Here is a 14,365-nt window from a genome sequence, read left to right as displayed (position 1 = left end):
GTGTGTGTGTGCGTGTGTGTGTGAGTGTAAAGTTCCTTCCAGTGCATTTAAGGAGAGCAATGTCACCTCCCATGCGTGATGTTACCTACATTGTGTGCTTGAGTATGAAGTTAAATCTGTGCATTTCAGGAGTACAATGTTACCTCCAGTATGTGACAAGTATGATGCTACCACTCATGTTGGATGAGCACGAGGCCCATTTAGAGCTGAAACAGCTCAAGGCATTTTGGAGCCTTAAAGCAGTAATCTAGTCTGGTGTGTTTACCTGCTCAGGTAGGAGGTGCCTAGGTAGATGGAAGATCATCCCACTTTGGTAGCTAGAGATGCCACCACTTGAAGTCTTCTGCATTTATGGCCTGTCTGTGCCTGCTTCCAACAAGCCGCTGTCTCTAGGGAGCAGTAACATACCTGCGGTGTGTGAGTGTGATTGCCCTCACCACAGAAGTCACAAGGAACCCTGTTCTTCCACAGTGCATGTAGTGTATGCGTGACCCCAGAATCTTGGATGCTTGTACAAATGCCACATTGCATGGCGGTGGGTCAAGGCAGCTGTTGGCATCCACTCTCGCTACCTCTGCTACCTTCTTATTTTCAGGACTTTTGTTGACACAGATTAGGGGTTCTGTCAATCTTGATTTACTAATGTCTTTTTTAGGGCTGGCTAAAGATGGACCCATTGTTTCCAATCCGTTTTATATGTATATACAGATTGGGCTTTGGGGCAGCCCCTTGCACTTGATTGGATTGTTATGTTGTCTGTCTCAGTTGTCTGCTCCTGGTTCAATGGTGTTCCTCCCTATTGTTGTGTTTGCCCACTCATGAGCCTTTAGGTCTAACAGTGTTCTGATAGGATGAGTTGTGTCCTTCCACTGCAAAAACAGGGCACTCTGTTATTACTTTTTGTATTCAGCACTACAAGGGAGTGCATGTGTTTTGCTGATCTCTCTCTCTGCTTTTTCCTGCACACTCTCAAATGTTTTTGGTAGAGACCAGTTGGCTTTGCCAGTGCGTGTTTGAATTGTTTCTTCAGTGATTTAGGAGCTTAATAATAGGAGCCGGACTTTGTAGGATTTGTAACACACAGCACCATCCATTTCTACACACTCTCCACCAGAGTGCATCAGCAGTGATCCCCCACCCCACCGCCCCATGCCCTCTGCTTTCTAAAGAGGGTTAGAGGTCACTACATACCTCTCCCATCCTCAGCATCTGTAGCTGCTCCAAGGAGGCACAAGCTGCAGCAATGTTGTGGCTTTGTTAGTGAGGCACAACATTGAGACAGGCCTAGCATGTCACTTGTGGCACGAAACAGCCCCACACATGCTGGACAGACCCCTCTTGGCTGAAGCTGGGACAAACCGTGTAGTTGAGGGTCAAAAGCCAATAACACAGTACCGCACGGCCCGCAGATTCCTGGTATCTAGTCTTCCTTTCCTCTCACTAATTCTCCTTGCTTACTTTATTTTCATCTTTTCCATATATTTTGATAGAGCTTATCATCAACATTTACCAGTTTGTAAGCGCTTCCATTTGAGCCAGATAAGGCCACGAGGCACATTAATAGAGTGATTTGGCCAGAATCACTAGGGGGGCTCAAGTTAAGGAGATGGGCTTTTGAATGCAGGTCTCATGTTTGTACATGTGGTACCTTATCCACTAGCGTGACCGTATCATTTCCGAAGATGACCTGCTAACAGTAGATAATCCTATACCAGTAGACTGGTCCGACCACTACCTCATCCCCTTCTCACTTCACATCTCACATGTGGTAACACTGGGCCAACCTAAAAGAGCAACTACCTGGTTTCCCAACACAAAAAACATTGACCTCAACACTCTCAGCAACACACCTAAGAAGGCAGTACCTGACAACAGCCCCAACTGTGGCATCAATGACTTGACTATCCAGTGTTTCACCAATCTTTCTATCTTGATAGATAAGGTAGCTCCACTACAAAGCAAGAAGAAAAGGCCCACACCCTCTGCCTCATGCTTCAATAAATCCCTCCATGACGAAAGAAAAAATCTAAGAGATGGAGACAGCCACCCTCTATCAATAATCTCTCACATCTCAGATGTGCAAGATGGCGTTATCACAAACACATAATATGTGAAAAATCAAATAACGTTAGAACCCTGCTTGACTCTGCCAAGAACAGACCAAAGAAACTCTTTCACCAAATCAAAACTACCTACAACGTCCCCTCATTTTACACCATCACATTTTAGACCCACCCAAGAAAGCAGCAGAATTTGTACAATTCTTCGATGCAAAAGGTAAATCACTTCTTGATCATGTTACACATCCAACCCCACATAAGGTATGCAGATCCAAAGGCTCCTGGCACAGATTTGACGTCATCACTGAGGATGCCCTGTTTAAGAAAATACTGAAAATAAAACCTTCAAACTATTCTCTAGACCCTATCCCAAGCGACATTGCAATAGACCTCTACACCTACACGCTATCCTACTGGACAAATCTGGACAACCTTTTTCTCAGTCAAGGTTCCTTTCCTGGTGACCTCACAACTGGTCAGGTACCCGCACTACTAAAAAAATGATCTGCTGATGTGAATGACCTTATCAACCTCCGCCCTATCATCAGCCTCCCTTTCCTTGCCCAAATCACTGAAAGATGTGTAGTGAAGCAACACCCCAACACATCAAGGACAACAGCCTTCTAAATGAATTTAATCCGGCTTCAATCAAGACTGCGGCACTGAGCAGCCCTGCTTCAGGTAATCGACAATGCCCTTCGAGTCCTTGACTCGAGCAGCTCCTGCCTCCTGATCTGTCTGGACCTTCCAGCAGCCTTTGGCACTATAAACCATCACACACTTTTTTAACACACTAAAACAAGGAATGGGAATTGAAGGCATAGTGCCTAAATGGTTTGAATCTTACCTCATGGGCAGATCCCAGATGACAAGAATTGAAAACTGTCTCTCAACTCCAAAGACTGTGGATCTAGGCATCGCTCAAGGTTCTATCCTTGATCCTACCCTATTCAATCTTTACATGGAACCTCTAAGAGACCTACTAAAAAAGACAGGGGTCCTTTATCACCTCTAGGCTGAAAGCACCCAACTCTACCTCAAGGTGTCCTCTACACACAACATCTCACTCCTCACCACCCCCCTCGAATCCATCCAAGAATGGATGGCGTCTCATTTTTTTTGTTTTTGTTTTTAAAAGACCTTTATTGTCCAACATACAGTGTACACAGCATTTAGCTTACAACCCAGTCGGGCCAGCTGCGAGCAATGAATATTACACTAGATGGGATAAGCGAACACAGCTTCAAGGCCGACAACCCTGGGATTCGGCAGCGCATAGCAACATGTCACATAACTCTGCAATCATACAATCATTCGGTGTTGCGAAAGTGTGTAGTCTGTGGATTTTCCTTATAGGGTCTGTGGATTCAGGGTTGCTACGTTGGGTCGGCACTCATTAACAGCATCCGTGTCGGTCGAGCCCACTATGTCTTTCGTGCGTCATTGGGAAGGGTATCAGTGTGGGTCAACATTCAAGTGAATACGGAGTTATATGAACGAGTGACGAGATTGCTCAGTGTCTAAGCATGTTTGGAGCACATGGCCGCCTTGCTCGCCCACCCTGATGAAAAAGACTCCCATGTATCTCAGCGCTCATGTGATGCGCCCAGGCCCTAGCTGTGACGCCCGAGGGCGTCGTGTAGTATGAAATGCAGAGTTGTATTCGTATGGGCATGGTCTAAAAGGGGATGAAACCAGATTAATAATAAACCATAAAACAGTAACATGAACTATATAAGAGGCAGGTAGGGGTAGATAGGGGTAGAGTTTGCCATACCGTTGAGAGGGGCGATTGGAGTCTGTGTGTCAGTCGCGCCATATGGGGCAAGTAGGCGGGAGACCGGGAGGTGGGGGGGAGAAGTGCAGGCTCTCCGCGTGTCAAGGCTACAGGGGGGGGTCCCCAAGGGCCCGTCGGGCGTAGCATCCCGGTGCAATCCTACGGTGTCCGGGCCTATGTTGCAGCGCTGTGTGCAGTGACGCATGCCCGGGGAGGGGGGCAGGCAATCGTCAATGTGAAACAGCCAAGTATGTGTCATACGGTGGGCATGGTACAGTGGTCGGATAGGTGGCGTACGGTGTTCTGTATGGGGCTTGCAGGAACCGGTACTGGGAGGGGGGGTCAGCACATAGGTCTTCACGTAATCCCTTGTTCCACACATTTCTGCAGAAAGGAGTGTAGGATGTCATCCCAGTGCTGTGCGATAGGGAATTTTCTGAGCCCCGCCGTCTCCTCCCGTTTCAGGACAGAGCTCTCTGCCCGTGCCCAGTTCGTCAGTGACAGGCTCCAGTGTCTGATGTGTGGGGGCGTCACCGCCTTCCATCGCTTGGTAAGCAGTCTCTTGGCCGTGATGAGCCCGAGATCCCAGTACCTGGTCTGGACTTTGTTCAGTCGCGTACGTTTGTACAATCCTAGTACACAGGCTTCCCACGTGTGTGGCACTTGTTCCTTGGTGCAATGTCGGAGCATCATGGTCACCCCTTCCCAGTACTGTTGGAGGGCAGGGCAGAGCCAGAGCATGTGGAGGAGGTCCGCACCCAGTAGGGAGCAGCGTCCGCAAGCAGTGTCTGTGACTGAAAAATACTTATTTATCTTGTCCGGGGTGAGATATGCGCGGTGTAATATGTAAAGCTGTATGATTTTGAAGCGAGGGTTGCGGGGGATGTTCACCGGGCCAGCCAGGATCATAGCCCACTCTTTGTCCGTCCAGTCCCTCCCTCTGTCAGTCGCCCACTTTTCCCTCAGTTGCACAGTTGCCGGATGTGTGTGTAGGAGGAGTGCTTGCGTTAACCAATGGATGATTTGAGTGCCGTTGCTCATGACATGAAGGTATTGCATGAAGTGGTGTGTTGGTGGCTCACCAGACATGTCTCCCCAAGCGGCAGTCAGCGCGTGTATGAGGGATGCGTGTGTCAGGAACTGCCCAGCCGGGAGGGATGCGTCTCTCACGAGATCTGCGAAAGGTAGGAGGACGCCATCAGAGTATAGGTCGCCTAATGTTTCCACCTCCGCAGTGGTCCAGCTACCCAACCCTACAGCCGTTAGGGTCCCTGCCGCTGTCGGAGTACCCAACAGTGGCAGTATCGGTGCATATGGTATCGTCGCCCGAGTCAGGCGCAAGCAGCGGAGGAAGCACCGTCGCGCCACCGCGAGCAGCAGTTGTGGCGGTCGGGGAGTCCGTGTCAGCGGATGAAACAATACGTGGACCTGGAATAGGGACCAGATGGTGGCGTCCGTGGCCGTGTCTCCCAGATTCTTACCACCTAGCCAGCCTGACACCCACTGCATTTGTGCCGCCAGATAGTATAGCTCCATGTTAGGAACAGCTAGTCCGCCCTCTTCAGTGGGCATGTAGAGTTTCGTCAATGCAACCCGTTGCCGACCTTTATTCCAAATCAGGTCACGCATCAGGACCTCGAGGTCTCGGAACACCCGGGCAGGTACATAAGTCGGTATGTTTGCAAAGTAGTACAACAGCCTCGGTAGGACTATCATTTTTGCTAAGGCTATGCGACTCGGAACATTCAGTGGCAGTGTCTTCCAGAACCCAGCCTGTGCTCGGGTAGATGCAATCGCTCTCATCAAGTTTCCTTCCAAGATATCTATGGAATCTCGATAGATGTGTATCCCAAGGTATCTGAACGTGGTTGGGTACCACCGCAATCTCTCACCCCCGATGCGTACTTCGCACTCGGGAACGTTCGGGTTGAAGGAGTAGGCCCCCGATTTGGCCCAGTTTACCCGCAATCCCGACATTTCCTCGAAGGCGCCGAAAATGGCAGTTAGGGACGCCGGGACGTTGCTCAGGTCATTGACGTACAAGAGAAGGTCATCAGCATATAATGACACTACATGCAGTCCGTCCGCCATCGGTATGCCCCAATCTATTCCCTGTGATCGAAATTTCGCAGCCAGGGGTTCCACTGCTAAGGAGAACAGTAGGGGTGACAGTGGGCAACCCTGCCTGGTGCCTCTCCGCACAGAAATGGGGTCGGAGAGCAACGCTCCAGTACGGACTCGGACTGTGGGTCTGCGGTATAAGAGACCAACCATAGTTTGATAGTTGTCCCCCTGCTCGAATTTGTCCATGACCGCTCGCAAGTAGGGCCATTCCACCGAGTCGAACGCCTTCTCCAAGTCTAGCACTAGGCACCCAGCTCGTGGCCACCGTCTCGTGGCGTATTCTTGCAAGCGGAACAGTCGGCGGATGTTGTGGGACGTATGTCTTGTTGGTACGAACCCATTTTGGTCGTGATGCACCAGCGCCGTAACCATAGGGGCCAGTCTACGAGCAAGGGCGAGGCAAGAATTTTGTAGTCAGTGTTGAGGAGTGCGAGAGGGCGGTAGGAACCCATCTGTGTGCCATCCCTGCCAGGTTTGAGTAAGGAGACGAGGGTTGCCTCATTAAGCGTAGGGGGCAAGGCGAAGTCATCTATAGCCGCGGAGTACATCTTTGGCAGGTGTGGGACCAGGATGTCCGAGGCGGCTTTATAGAACTCGGCCGGCAAGCCATCCGGTCCCGGAGACTTGCCATTCGAGAGGTTAAAGATGGTGTCTCGGAGTTCCTCGGAGTCCAATGGTGCTCCGAGGTCATCCTGCTATGTCGCCGTTAGGGCAGGCAACCGTACGTCAGAGAGGTACTCCGTGATAGCAGCCAGTGGGACGCGCAATCTGGAGTGATATAGGCCCGTGTAATGACCCGTGAACGCCTCGTGTATTTGGCGTTGGGAATAGAGTAATCCGCCGTCTCCAGCCTGTATGGTCGATATTGGGGCAGAGCGATCCTCCCGCTCGATCAGCCAGGTCAACAGTTTGCCTGGTCTGTCACCCTCTCTGTGGACCCGGGCGGAGTGTGCTGCGAAGTTGACGTTTCGCAAACGGTCTAGTAGGCGGTCGTGTTTCGCCTTACCTTCTGTCAGTCGGGCGGTCGCATCCCCCCCCCCGTAGTGCGCTCAAGGTCTAGTAATTCAGTTTCTAGTCGCGTCAGGTCCTGTTCAATTTGGCGTCTCATGTGTCCCTGTGTACCCAAGCAGAGCCCCCGGGTCACCACCTTGAAAGCATCCCATTCGGTTTGGGGAGAGGACGCTGTGCCAGCGTTGAGATCAAAGTATTGAGCCGTTTGTGTAAGTAGGGAGTCGCGGAAGGTCGCATCAAGTAAGAGGTCTGGTTGGAGGCGCCAGGTGGGAATGGGAGGATGTGGGTCGTCCCAGGCGATGACCAGTGTGTGAGGGTTATGATCTGAGTGGGTGCGGCCCATATATTATGTGTCCTGGACCAATGGAAGGAGTTTGGGGGAGATCATGTACCTATCTAAGCGTACGTGCAGTGCGTGCGCACCTGACCAGTAGGAATATGTGCGCGTTGCGGGGTTGCGTGTCCGCCATGCGTCGTGTAGGTTCCATTGCTGGGCCCAGTTGAGGAGGGCTTTCGTGGTGACGTGTGTCTGCGCATTGGCTGGGGGTGCGGTAGACCTGTCTAAGTGTACATCTAGGACACAATTGAAGTCGCCTCCAAGGACCCATGGAAGCCCATGCCAGGGCGCCAGTGCCGTGGAGAGGCACTCAAGGAAGCCGCCCTGGTCAGTGTTAGGGGAGTTTAAGGAGGTAAGTACCACAGGGTGTCCATCGAGTCTGCCTTGTGCCATTACATACCGACCCTCCGCGTCTATCTGCGTGTCTATGACCGCCCAAGGAGTGCCCGGCCGTATCCATATAAGTGCCCCCCGAGCATAGGAGGAGTACTCCGTGGCATAGAGCTGTCCGCGCCACCGCCGGTGCAGTGCGTGTACCTCAGTCTTGTTTAGGTGTGTTTCCTGTAATAGTACTACATGAAATTTGTGGCGACGTATATATGAGTAGATTTGGTAACGTCTCGACGGTGTGTGCATTCCCTTCACATTCCACGTGCAAATTCTAATCTCAGCCATATCTACTATCATGGTAGGAGACACTCACCGCGCCCGCCATCCGCCCTCCAGGTGATCGCCCCCACAAAGCTCCCAGTCCCCCTCCCCCACCCACTTCAGACACAGACATCGACACAGCTATAAAGGGTATAGGCATTTCTCTGAGGTAGAGGGCTGGAAATGAAACTGGGTGTGCGAACAGTGCTAAACAGCAGTAAATACCAAAAGGTCGGCAACGTAACATGTCGCCGTCCAAACTCGCCAAGAGGGCAAAAGAACAGTATTCAAGTCTAGGGGGTAACTTGAGCTAGGCACAGTTTTGGCAGATCTCCAGTTGCTAATCAAGAGAAGGTGGTCAGCGGCCCTTCCCCGGACCATAAGTCACTCCCACCATGTAGTCAAAAGCGCTGATCAAGTAGGTAGTGTCATCTCTGGTAGTGTGGCCTCAAGGTTAACCTTGCATGTACCAGGGAGAGAGGCAAATCCCATTCCCCAAGTTCCCGAAGTAGGAATGTGTCCAGGCAATTTGGGCGGATGACAAAGGCTGAGAGAAGTGGGGGAAACCCTGCAGCTGGTCCCACCCCTTTATCACCTTCACAGCGTCTATACATCTGGGTGAGTACTCACTGCGTCAAGGCCTCTCTCTCTGCCCCCAGGGCGGCGAGGGACATCTCCAGCAACGGCCCCCAGCCGCAGCATCTCAGCTATTGTCTGGCCTCTGGTCCCGTCTTTGCCGCCCTGGCAACATCCAATGGTTGTGCCCGCGTTACTTCAATGGGGCATGTCAGCCGTTTGCGGCATAATGTCTGGTAGCTCCACCGACAGTTGGGAGTCTGGGATCCCGTATATAGCCTCATCGTCGCTAGGAACCATCTGTGGGCTCGTGGCTTGAACATTGTCCGAGGTTGGTGAAGCGCTTAGTTGGGAGACCCTCCGGAGTGCATCTCATTGCTCCTGGATTACTTGGTCCAGTGGTGGGGAGTGGCGCGCTGCGTCTTCCGGACGGCCAGGCCTGTGGTCTCTGTTTCGGCGCCGACGTCGTGGCCCACGGCTCCGGGGTCTTGCCTCAGGGTTCTGTGTTTGCCTGGGTGTTGTGTCCGTTCCGCTGTCCAGCTAGTCGCTCACTTCCACAGGAGTATTAAAGAAGTAGGCCTTGTCCCGCGCCACAACCCTCAGTTTCGCAGGGAAGAGTAGGGAGTACTTGAGGCCGGCCTCTCGTAGGCGTCGTTTCACCTCCAGGAAATCGTGCCGCTGCCGTTGCACCTGAATGGTGTAGTCTGGGAAGAACATCACGGTGGTATTGTCAATGCGGATTTCCCCGAGTCGTCTGGTCTCCCTCAGTATAGTATCCCTGTCCCGGTAGTTCAGGACTCTGAAGAGTAGCGGCCTCGGGTTGGAGCCGGTGGTGTGAGGTCTCGTGGGTACACGATGTTCCCGCTCCACCACAAAATGTGGCGAGAGCGTATCCTCTGGCAGGAGATCTCTCAGCCAGTTCTCCACGCGCTGAGTCGGTTGGTTGCCTTCCCATTTCTCCGGAACCCCAACGAGTCTGATGTTATTGCGTCTCGCTCTCCCTTCCGCGTCCTCAGCGCGGTCCTCCAGGAAGTCCACCCTGTTCAGGAGGTCTTGTACCTGTTTATCCGTTTGTGTGACCGCGGGGCCAAGGTCCTTCACTGTTCCCTCCAGCGTCTTGGTCCGGTCCGCCAGCTTCTTGTGGTCATCTCTTAGGTGGGTGAGGTCTATGGCAACACTGTCTATCTTGGATTCCAGAGATGTTCTGGTCAGTTGGAGCGACTGTTCCATGCGTTCCATGGCGGCAAGCACGTTATCCAACCGCGTGGTTACTTGATCAGTTGCCATCTTGTGCAGCGCCTTGTCGGATTTTCCCTTCGGCGGGGCCCCTCCGGTTCCAATGCGGGTTCTCACCCCTCCGGACATGTGCAAGGTGACGCAGCCAACAGTGCAGTCCAGAGGGGCCAGGGGACGAGGCGATCAATGCCACTCAGGTCCGGCAGTGTCCGTGGTGTGCAGGGAGTCGTCACCCGCGCCCGCCGTCGCGTGGCAGAGAAGTTGGCCCCTCGTATGTCTCCTGCGCTGGTGGCGGGTTTGCGTAGTGGTGCGGCGTGACAGGTCGCCAACCACAGTTTCAGGCGTTCTGCGGTCTCAGCAGCCAATCGAGCTCCCAGTCGGGAATGGTCACACAGGCGCAAGGGCCCTAGTCTATCTCTGGACAGGTGGGGTGGGCCAGTCCTCGCCGCTCGTTCACCGGAGAGCTCAGGGTCACCAGTTCGCGGCCGTTGTATATTGCCAAGTGTCTCCGTGGAGGGATGCAATCGTGCCTCAGTGTCTCCTCGGGAGTGCGCAGCTCCGCCTCCACCCCGTGTCCGCAACGTCTGCCCCGTGCTGCCCTCGGCCTCCGCTGGGTTGGGCCTTCACTGTGTCCCACGGGTCAGTCGGTCTCGAGGTGGCCCAGGGGGGGAGTGAGGCCTCAGCGTCCAGATCCAGAAGATGTTTCCCCTCACTTAATTCGCATCACAATGAGCATGGGATGTCGGCTGGGTCGCAGTGCTGTCAGCGCGCAGGCTAAGGCGTCGTGTGCGGTCCTCCGTGGACGACTGCCCCCCTCAACTCTGCCGCATCCGCCAGAAGACGGTGTCTCGGCGGGGGGGGTGTCGCAGCTCTCCCGCGATGACTTGTGGGTAGGACCCTCTCACCTCGGCTCCCGGTCCCCTCCGTGAGCGCCAGCCGCGTCTTCTCGGGTGCACGAGTGGATGGTCTGGCAGCCGCAACCCAGGCAGGGCACCGTCAGCCGTGCGGCATCGTCATGCTGGTCAGTTTTGGCGACTTTCCTGTGACCGGGGGTGAGAAGCAGCGGTCAGCTAGCCCAGACGGCTCTCAGGTCCCGGTCCCGGTGTGTGGTGGTCAGGTCGCGGGCCTCGCGACGGGGCCCAGGTGGTAGGCCCGAGCCGCAGACCTCCGCAGCCGCCCCCGCTGACCGGGTGGTCGCAGGCTCCCCTGGATCGCGTCGTCCTCAAGTGCGCGAGCAGACAGCCCGACAGCCACGTCCCAGGTCTGGGCCGCCGCCAGCACAGTGTGTTCGGCCCTCCGGCGAAGACTCCGCAGCTCCCAGAGTAAATGTACTCGATCCCGCTGCGGCGAGGGGGTGGGGGGGGAACGCAGGGGCCAGTATGTCCAGGCGGCTCTTAAGCCATCGCCCCGATGCGTGTGAGAGCGGCCGATGCCGGGCCGCAGGCCGCGTGGTGGGGCCTAGACGAAAGGCCCGAGCCGCGGCCTCTCGCAGCTGTTCTCGCCGACCGGATGGCGGCCAGCTCCGCCAGGAGGTCCCAAGAGAGTCCGGTGTCGCTGCGACGGGTCTCCAACGTGAAAATCGCCCAGGATGCCGAGGACAGATATCTGTTGGTCTGCCTGCAGTTTCTGGCGGCTCCGAGGAGAAATTCCGGAGAATCGGCCCGGGGAAGGGGAAGCTCAGCTCGGAGCTCTACCCGGGTGCGACTTTCACCATTGCGTGCCTAGCCACGCCCCCCATGGATGGCGTCTCATCATCTAAAATTGAATCCTCTAAAACCAAACTCCTTCTTATCCCGTCTTCAAACTCTCCACCTTCTATTCAATCATGGATGGATAATCTGATCATTCTTAACAGCAAACCTATCATAGTTGACAGTGCCAAATCCATAGGTGTTGTCCTGGGCCAAAGACTTAACTTCCAATCACAAATCAACACCATGGCCAAGAATTCACACTTACAACTGCGCCTTTTCTGGAAGATCCGACATTTCATTCCTGAGCAAGACCTGAAAAGTCTTGTTCAATCTTTGGTACTCTCCAGACTTGACTAGTGTAATTCTCTGCTAGCAGGCCTCCCCATGACCCTCCTTTCTGCTTTAAAATCCCTCCTCCATTCGGCTGCACGTTATGTGAACAGGGCCCAAAGAAACAACCATATCACACCTGTTCTGATAGCTTATCACTGGTACCTACTGAAGCAAGGTCAATATACATGACTGCTTGTATCACCCATAAAGCCATTCACACTTCCGCCTCTCACTACCTAGCTTACAAACTCAAAACATCAGGTGGCTCCAAACCTTAAATGCTTAAAATCTACAGCTCGAACCTCCAACTTTCCAAAGGGAAAGACTTATGGCACAATCTTTCTCAGGTAATGCGACTAGTATTTGGATCTCGCTACCTCCAAACCTTCACACCACCACCTCTTTCAGGATCTTCAAAATGGACCTTAAAACTCTTCTCTTCCAAAGACATTTTTATTAATAGCTTTCCTCGCCAAGCTCCCCACCAGGCATACACCCTCACATCCTGTGGCGGGACCCTGGCTGTTACTTACAAGAGCTATTACGACCTTCAGCTTCAACTCTGTAAATATGTCAGTTGTATTTTTGCAAACCCTAAGCGCTCTAACTTTTCTTAACATGTTATATTTTGTGAATATGTAATCTGTAAATATGTAACTCTCACCATGAGTAACTGTAGTAGATATATACGTATTGTCACCTACCATGCTACTCTGAATTTCTTATTTAACTTTCTTCGCTGTATTGTAAAGCGCCCTGACACCTCTGGGTAAAGTACACGCTATATAAAAATGCATCAATAAATAAATAGCCCCTATTTCCTGCCATGCACTCCTGCAGCTGTCTGTCTCATGTGCCCGCCCCTCCCTGGGTCCTAGTGCCGGCCCCTTCTCACCCCTCATCTCTGCCTGTCCGCCTTTTCCCGGACGGCTCGATCGCCCCCGACGGACACTCCATCTTTCCAAATTGAGTTTTTCGTAATTGGGTTTGGATTAATGAGGCCCGGATGATGTCACCCGAGAGAAGCATGCTCAGCACTTGGCGCAGAGGACGGGCGCTCCTGACTGCGCAGGGCATTACCTCATTCCAGTGACTAATGCCCGCGTGCATTAATGAGATTAAGAGGCCCCTTCTTATTAGACCTGTCGTGGGCGCCCATCCTGCGGGACGGGTGAGCCTCTTCGGTCATCCTGCAATCCCTATAGCGCTACACACACATTGTGCTGTGTCTGGAAGTCTATACTCTGTCATACATGACGGCACTTAGAGTCACATGTGGCGCTCATCTGTAGTCATGAACAGTACCCGCTCCCTCACCTGGCATACACCTGGCCCATGCCGCAGGGATCTGGGCCAGCACTGGGCGAAGAGTGTGAGTAAATTACTTGGAATAACATTTACTTTTTATCAACCGATTCTTTTGCGAAGGCATCACAATTGCTAATCTCTGTTGAGATGTACATTAGTTCAAATCATTTGTTTTGAATGTACTTTTCTTTCAAATATTTTTTTCTTTCATTTCCCTGCCCCCGCTCACTGAACCTTAACTCTAGCACTAACCCCTACCTTAATCTTAACTGTGTCCTGCGGTTTAACTCACACTCTCTCCTTGGCCCTGAATCAATCGGTAACCCAGACCTTATGCCTAACCCTGCTTCTATCCCTCATCTAACCCTAGCTTTCTCCCTTAACCAAGACCAAACACTCCCCTGGCTCTAACTTTCACCCTAATCCTGCTCCTATTTCTCTCCATAACTATAAGGTTCACCCTTAACCCAGACCATATGCTACTATCCTTCACAATAACCCCAGCTTTCACCCTTAACCCAGACCATATGCTACTATCCCTCACAATAACCCCAGCTTTCACCCTTAACCCAGACCATATGCTACTATCCCTCACAATAACCCCAGCTTTCACCCTTAACCCAGACCATATGCTACTATCCCTCACAATAACCCCAGCTTTCACCCTTAACCCAGACCATATGCTACTATCCCTCACAATAACCCCAGCTTTCACCCTTAACCCAGACCATATGCTACTATCCCTCACAATAACCCCAGCTTTCACCCTTAACCCAGACCATATGCTACTATCCCTCACAATAACCCCAGCTTTCACCCTTAACCCAGACCATATGCTACTATCCCTCACAATAACCCCAGCTTTCACCCTTAACCCAGACCATATGCTACTATCCCTCACAATAACCCCAGCTTTCACCCTTAACCCAGACCATATGCTACTATCCCTCACAATAACCCCAGCTTTCACCCTTAACCCAGACCATATGCTACTATCCCTCACAATAACCCCAGCTTTCACCCTTAACCCAGACCATATGCTACTATCCTTCACAATAACCCCAGCTTTCACCCTTAACCCAGACCATATGCCTATCCTTGCTCCTATCCCTCACAATATCCCCAGCTTTCACCCTTATCCCAGACCTAGTTCTCACCCTAATCCTAATTTATTACCATCAGTAAATACCTGCTCCACTGCCTCACCTAACCCTTGTTTTCACCTTTAACCCAAACCTACTTCTGCCTCTATCTCAAA

At 52.5% G+C, this 14,365-nt stretch overlaps 1 protein-coding gene across 1 annotated transcript in view; it reads left to right on the top strand.

Annotated features, from left to right (window-relative positions):
- Positions 1–14,365, top strand: part of CELSR3 (cadherin EGF LAG seven-pass G-type receptor 3) — a 786,585-nt gene that overhangs the window by 479,669 nt on the left and 292,551 nt on the right. The gene's annotated exons all lie outside the window — the stretch shown is intronic.

The sequence above is a fragment of the Lissotriton helveticus genome, chromosome 9 (genome assembly GCF_964261635.1).
Source record: "Lissotriton helveticus chromosome 9, aLisHel1.1, whole genome shotgun sequence".
In the NCBI taxonomy this organism is placed as follows: domain Eukaryota; kingdom Metazoa; phylum Chordata; class Amphibia; order Caudata; family Salamandridae; genus Lissotriton; species Lissotriton helveticus.
Note: the sequence above shows the minus strand (reverse complement) of the source record. Positions and strands in the feature narration are given on the sequence as shown.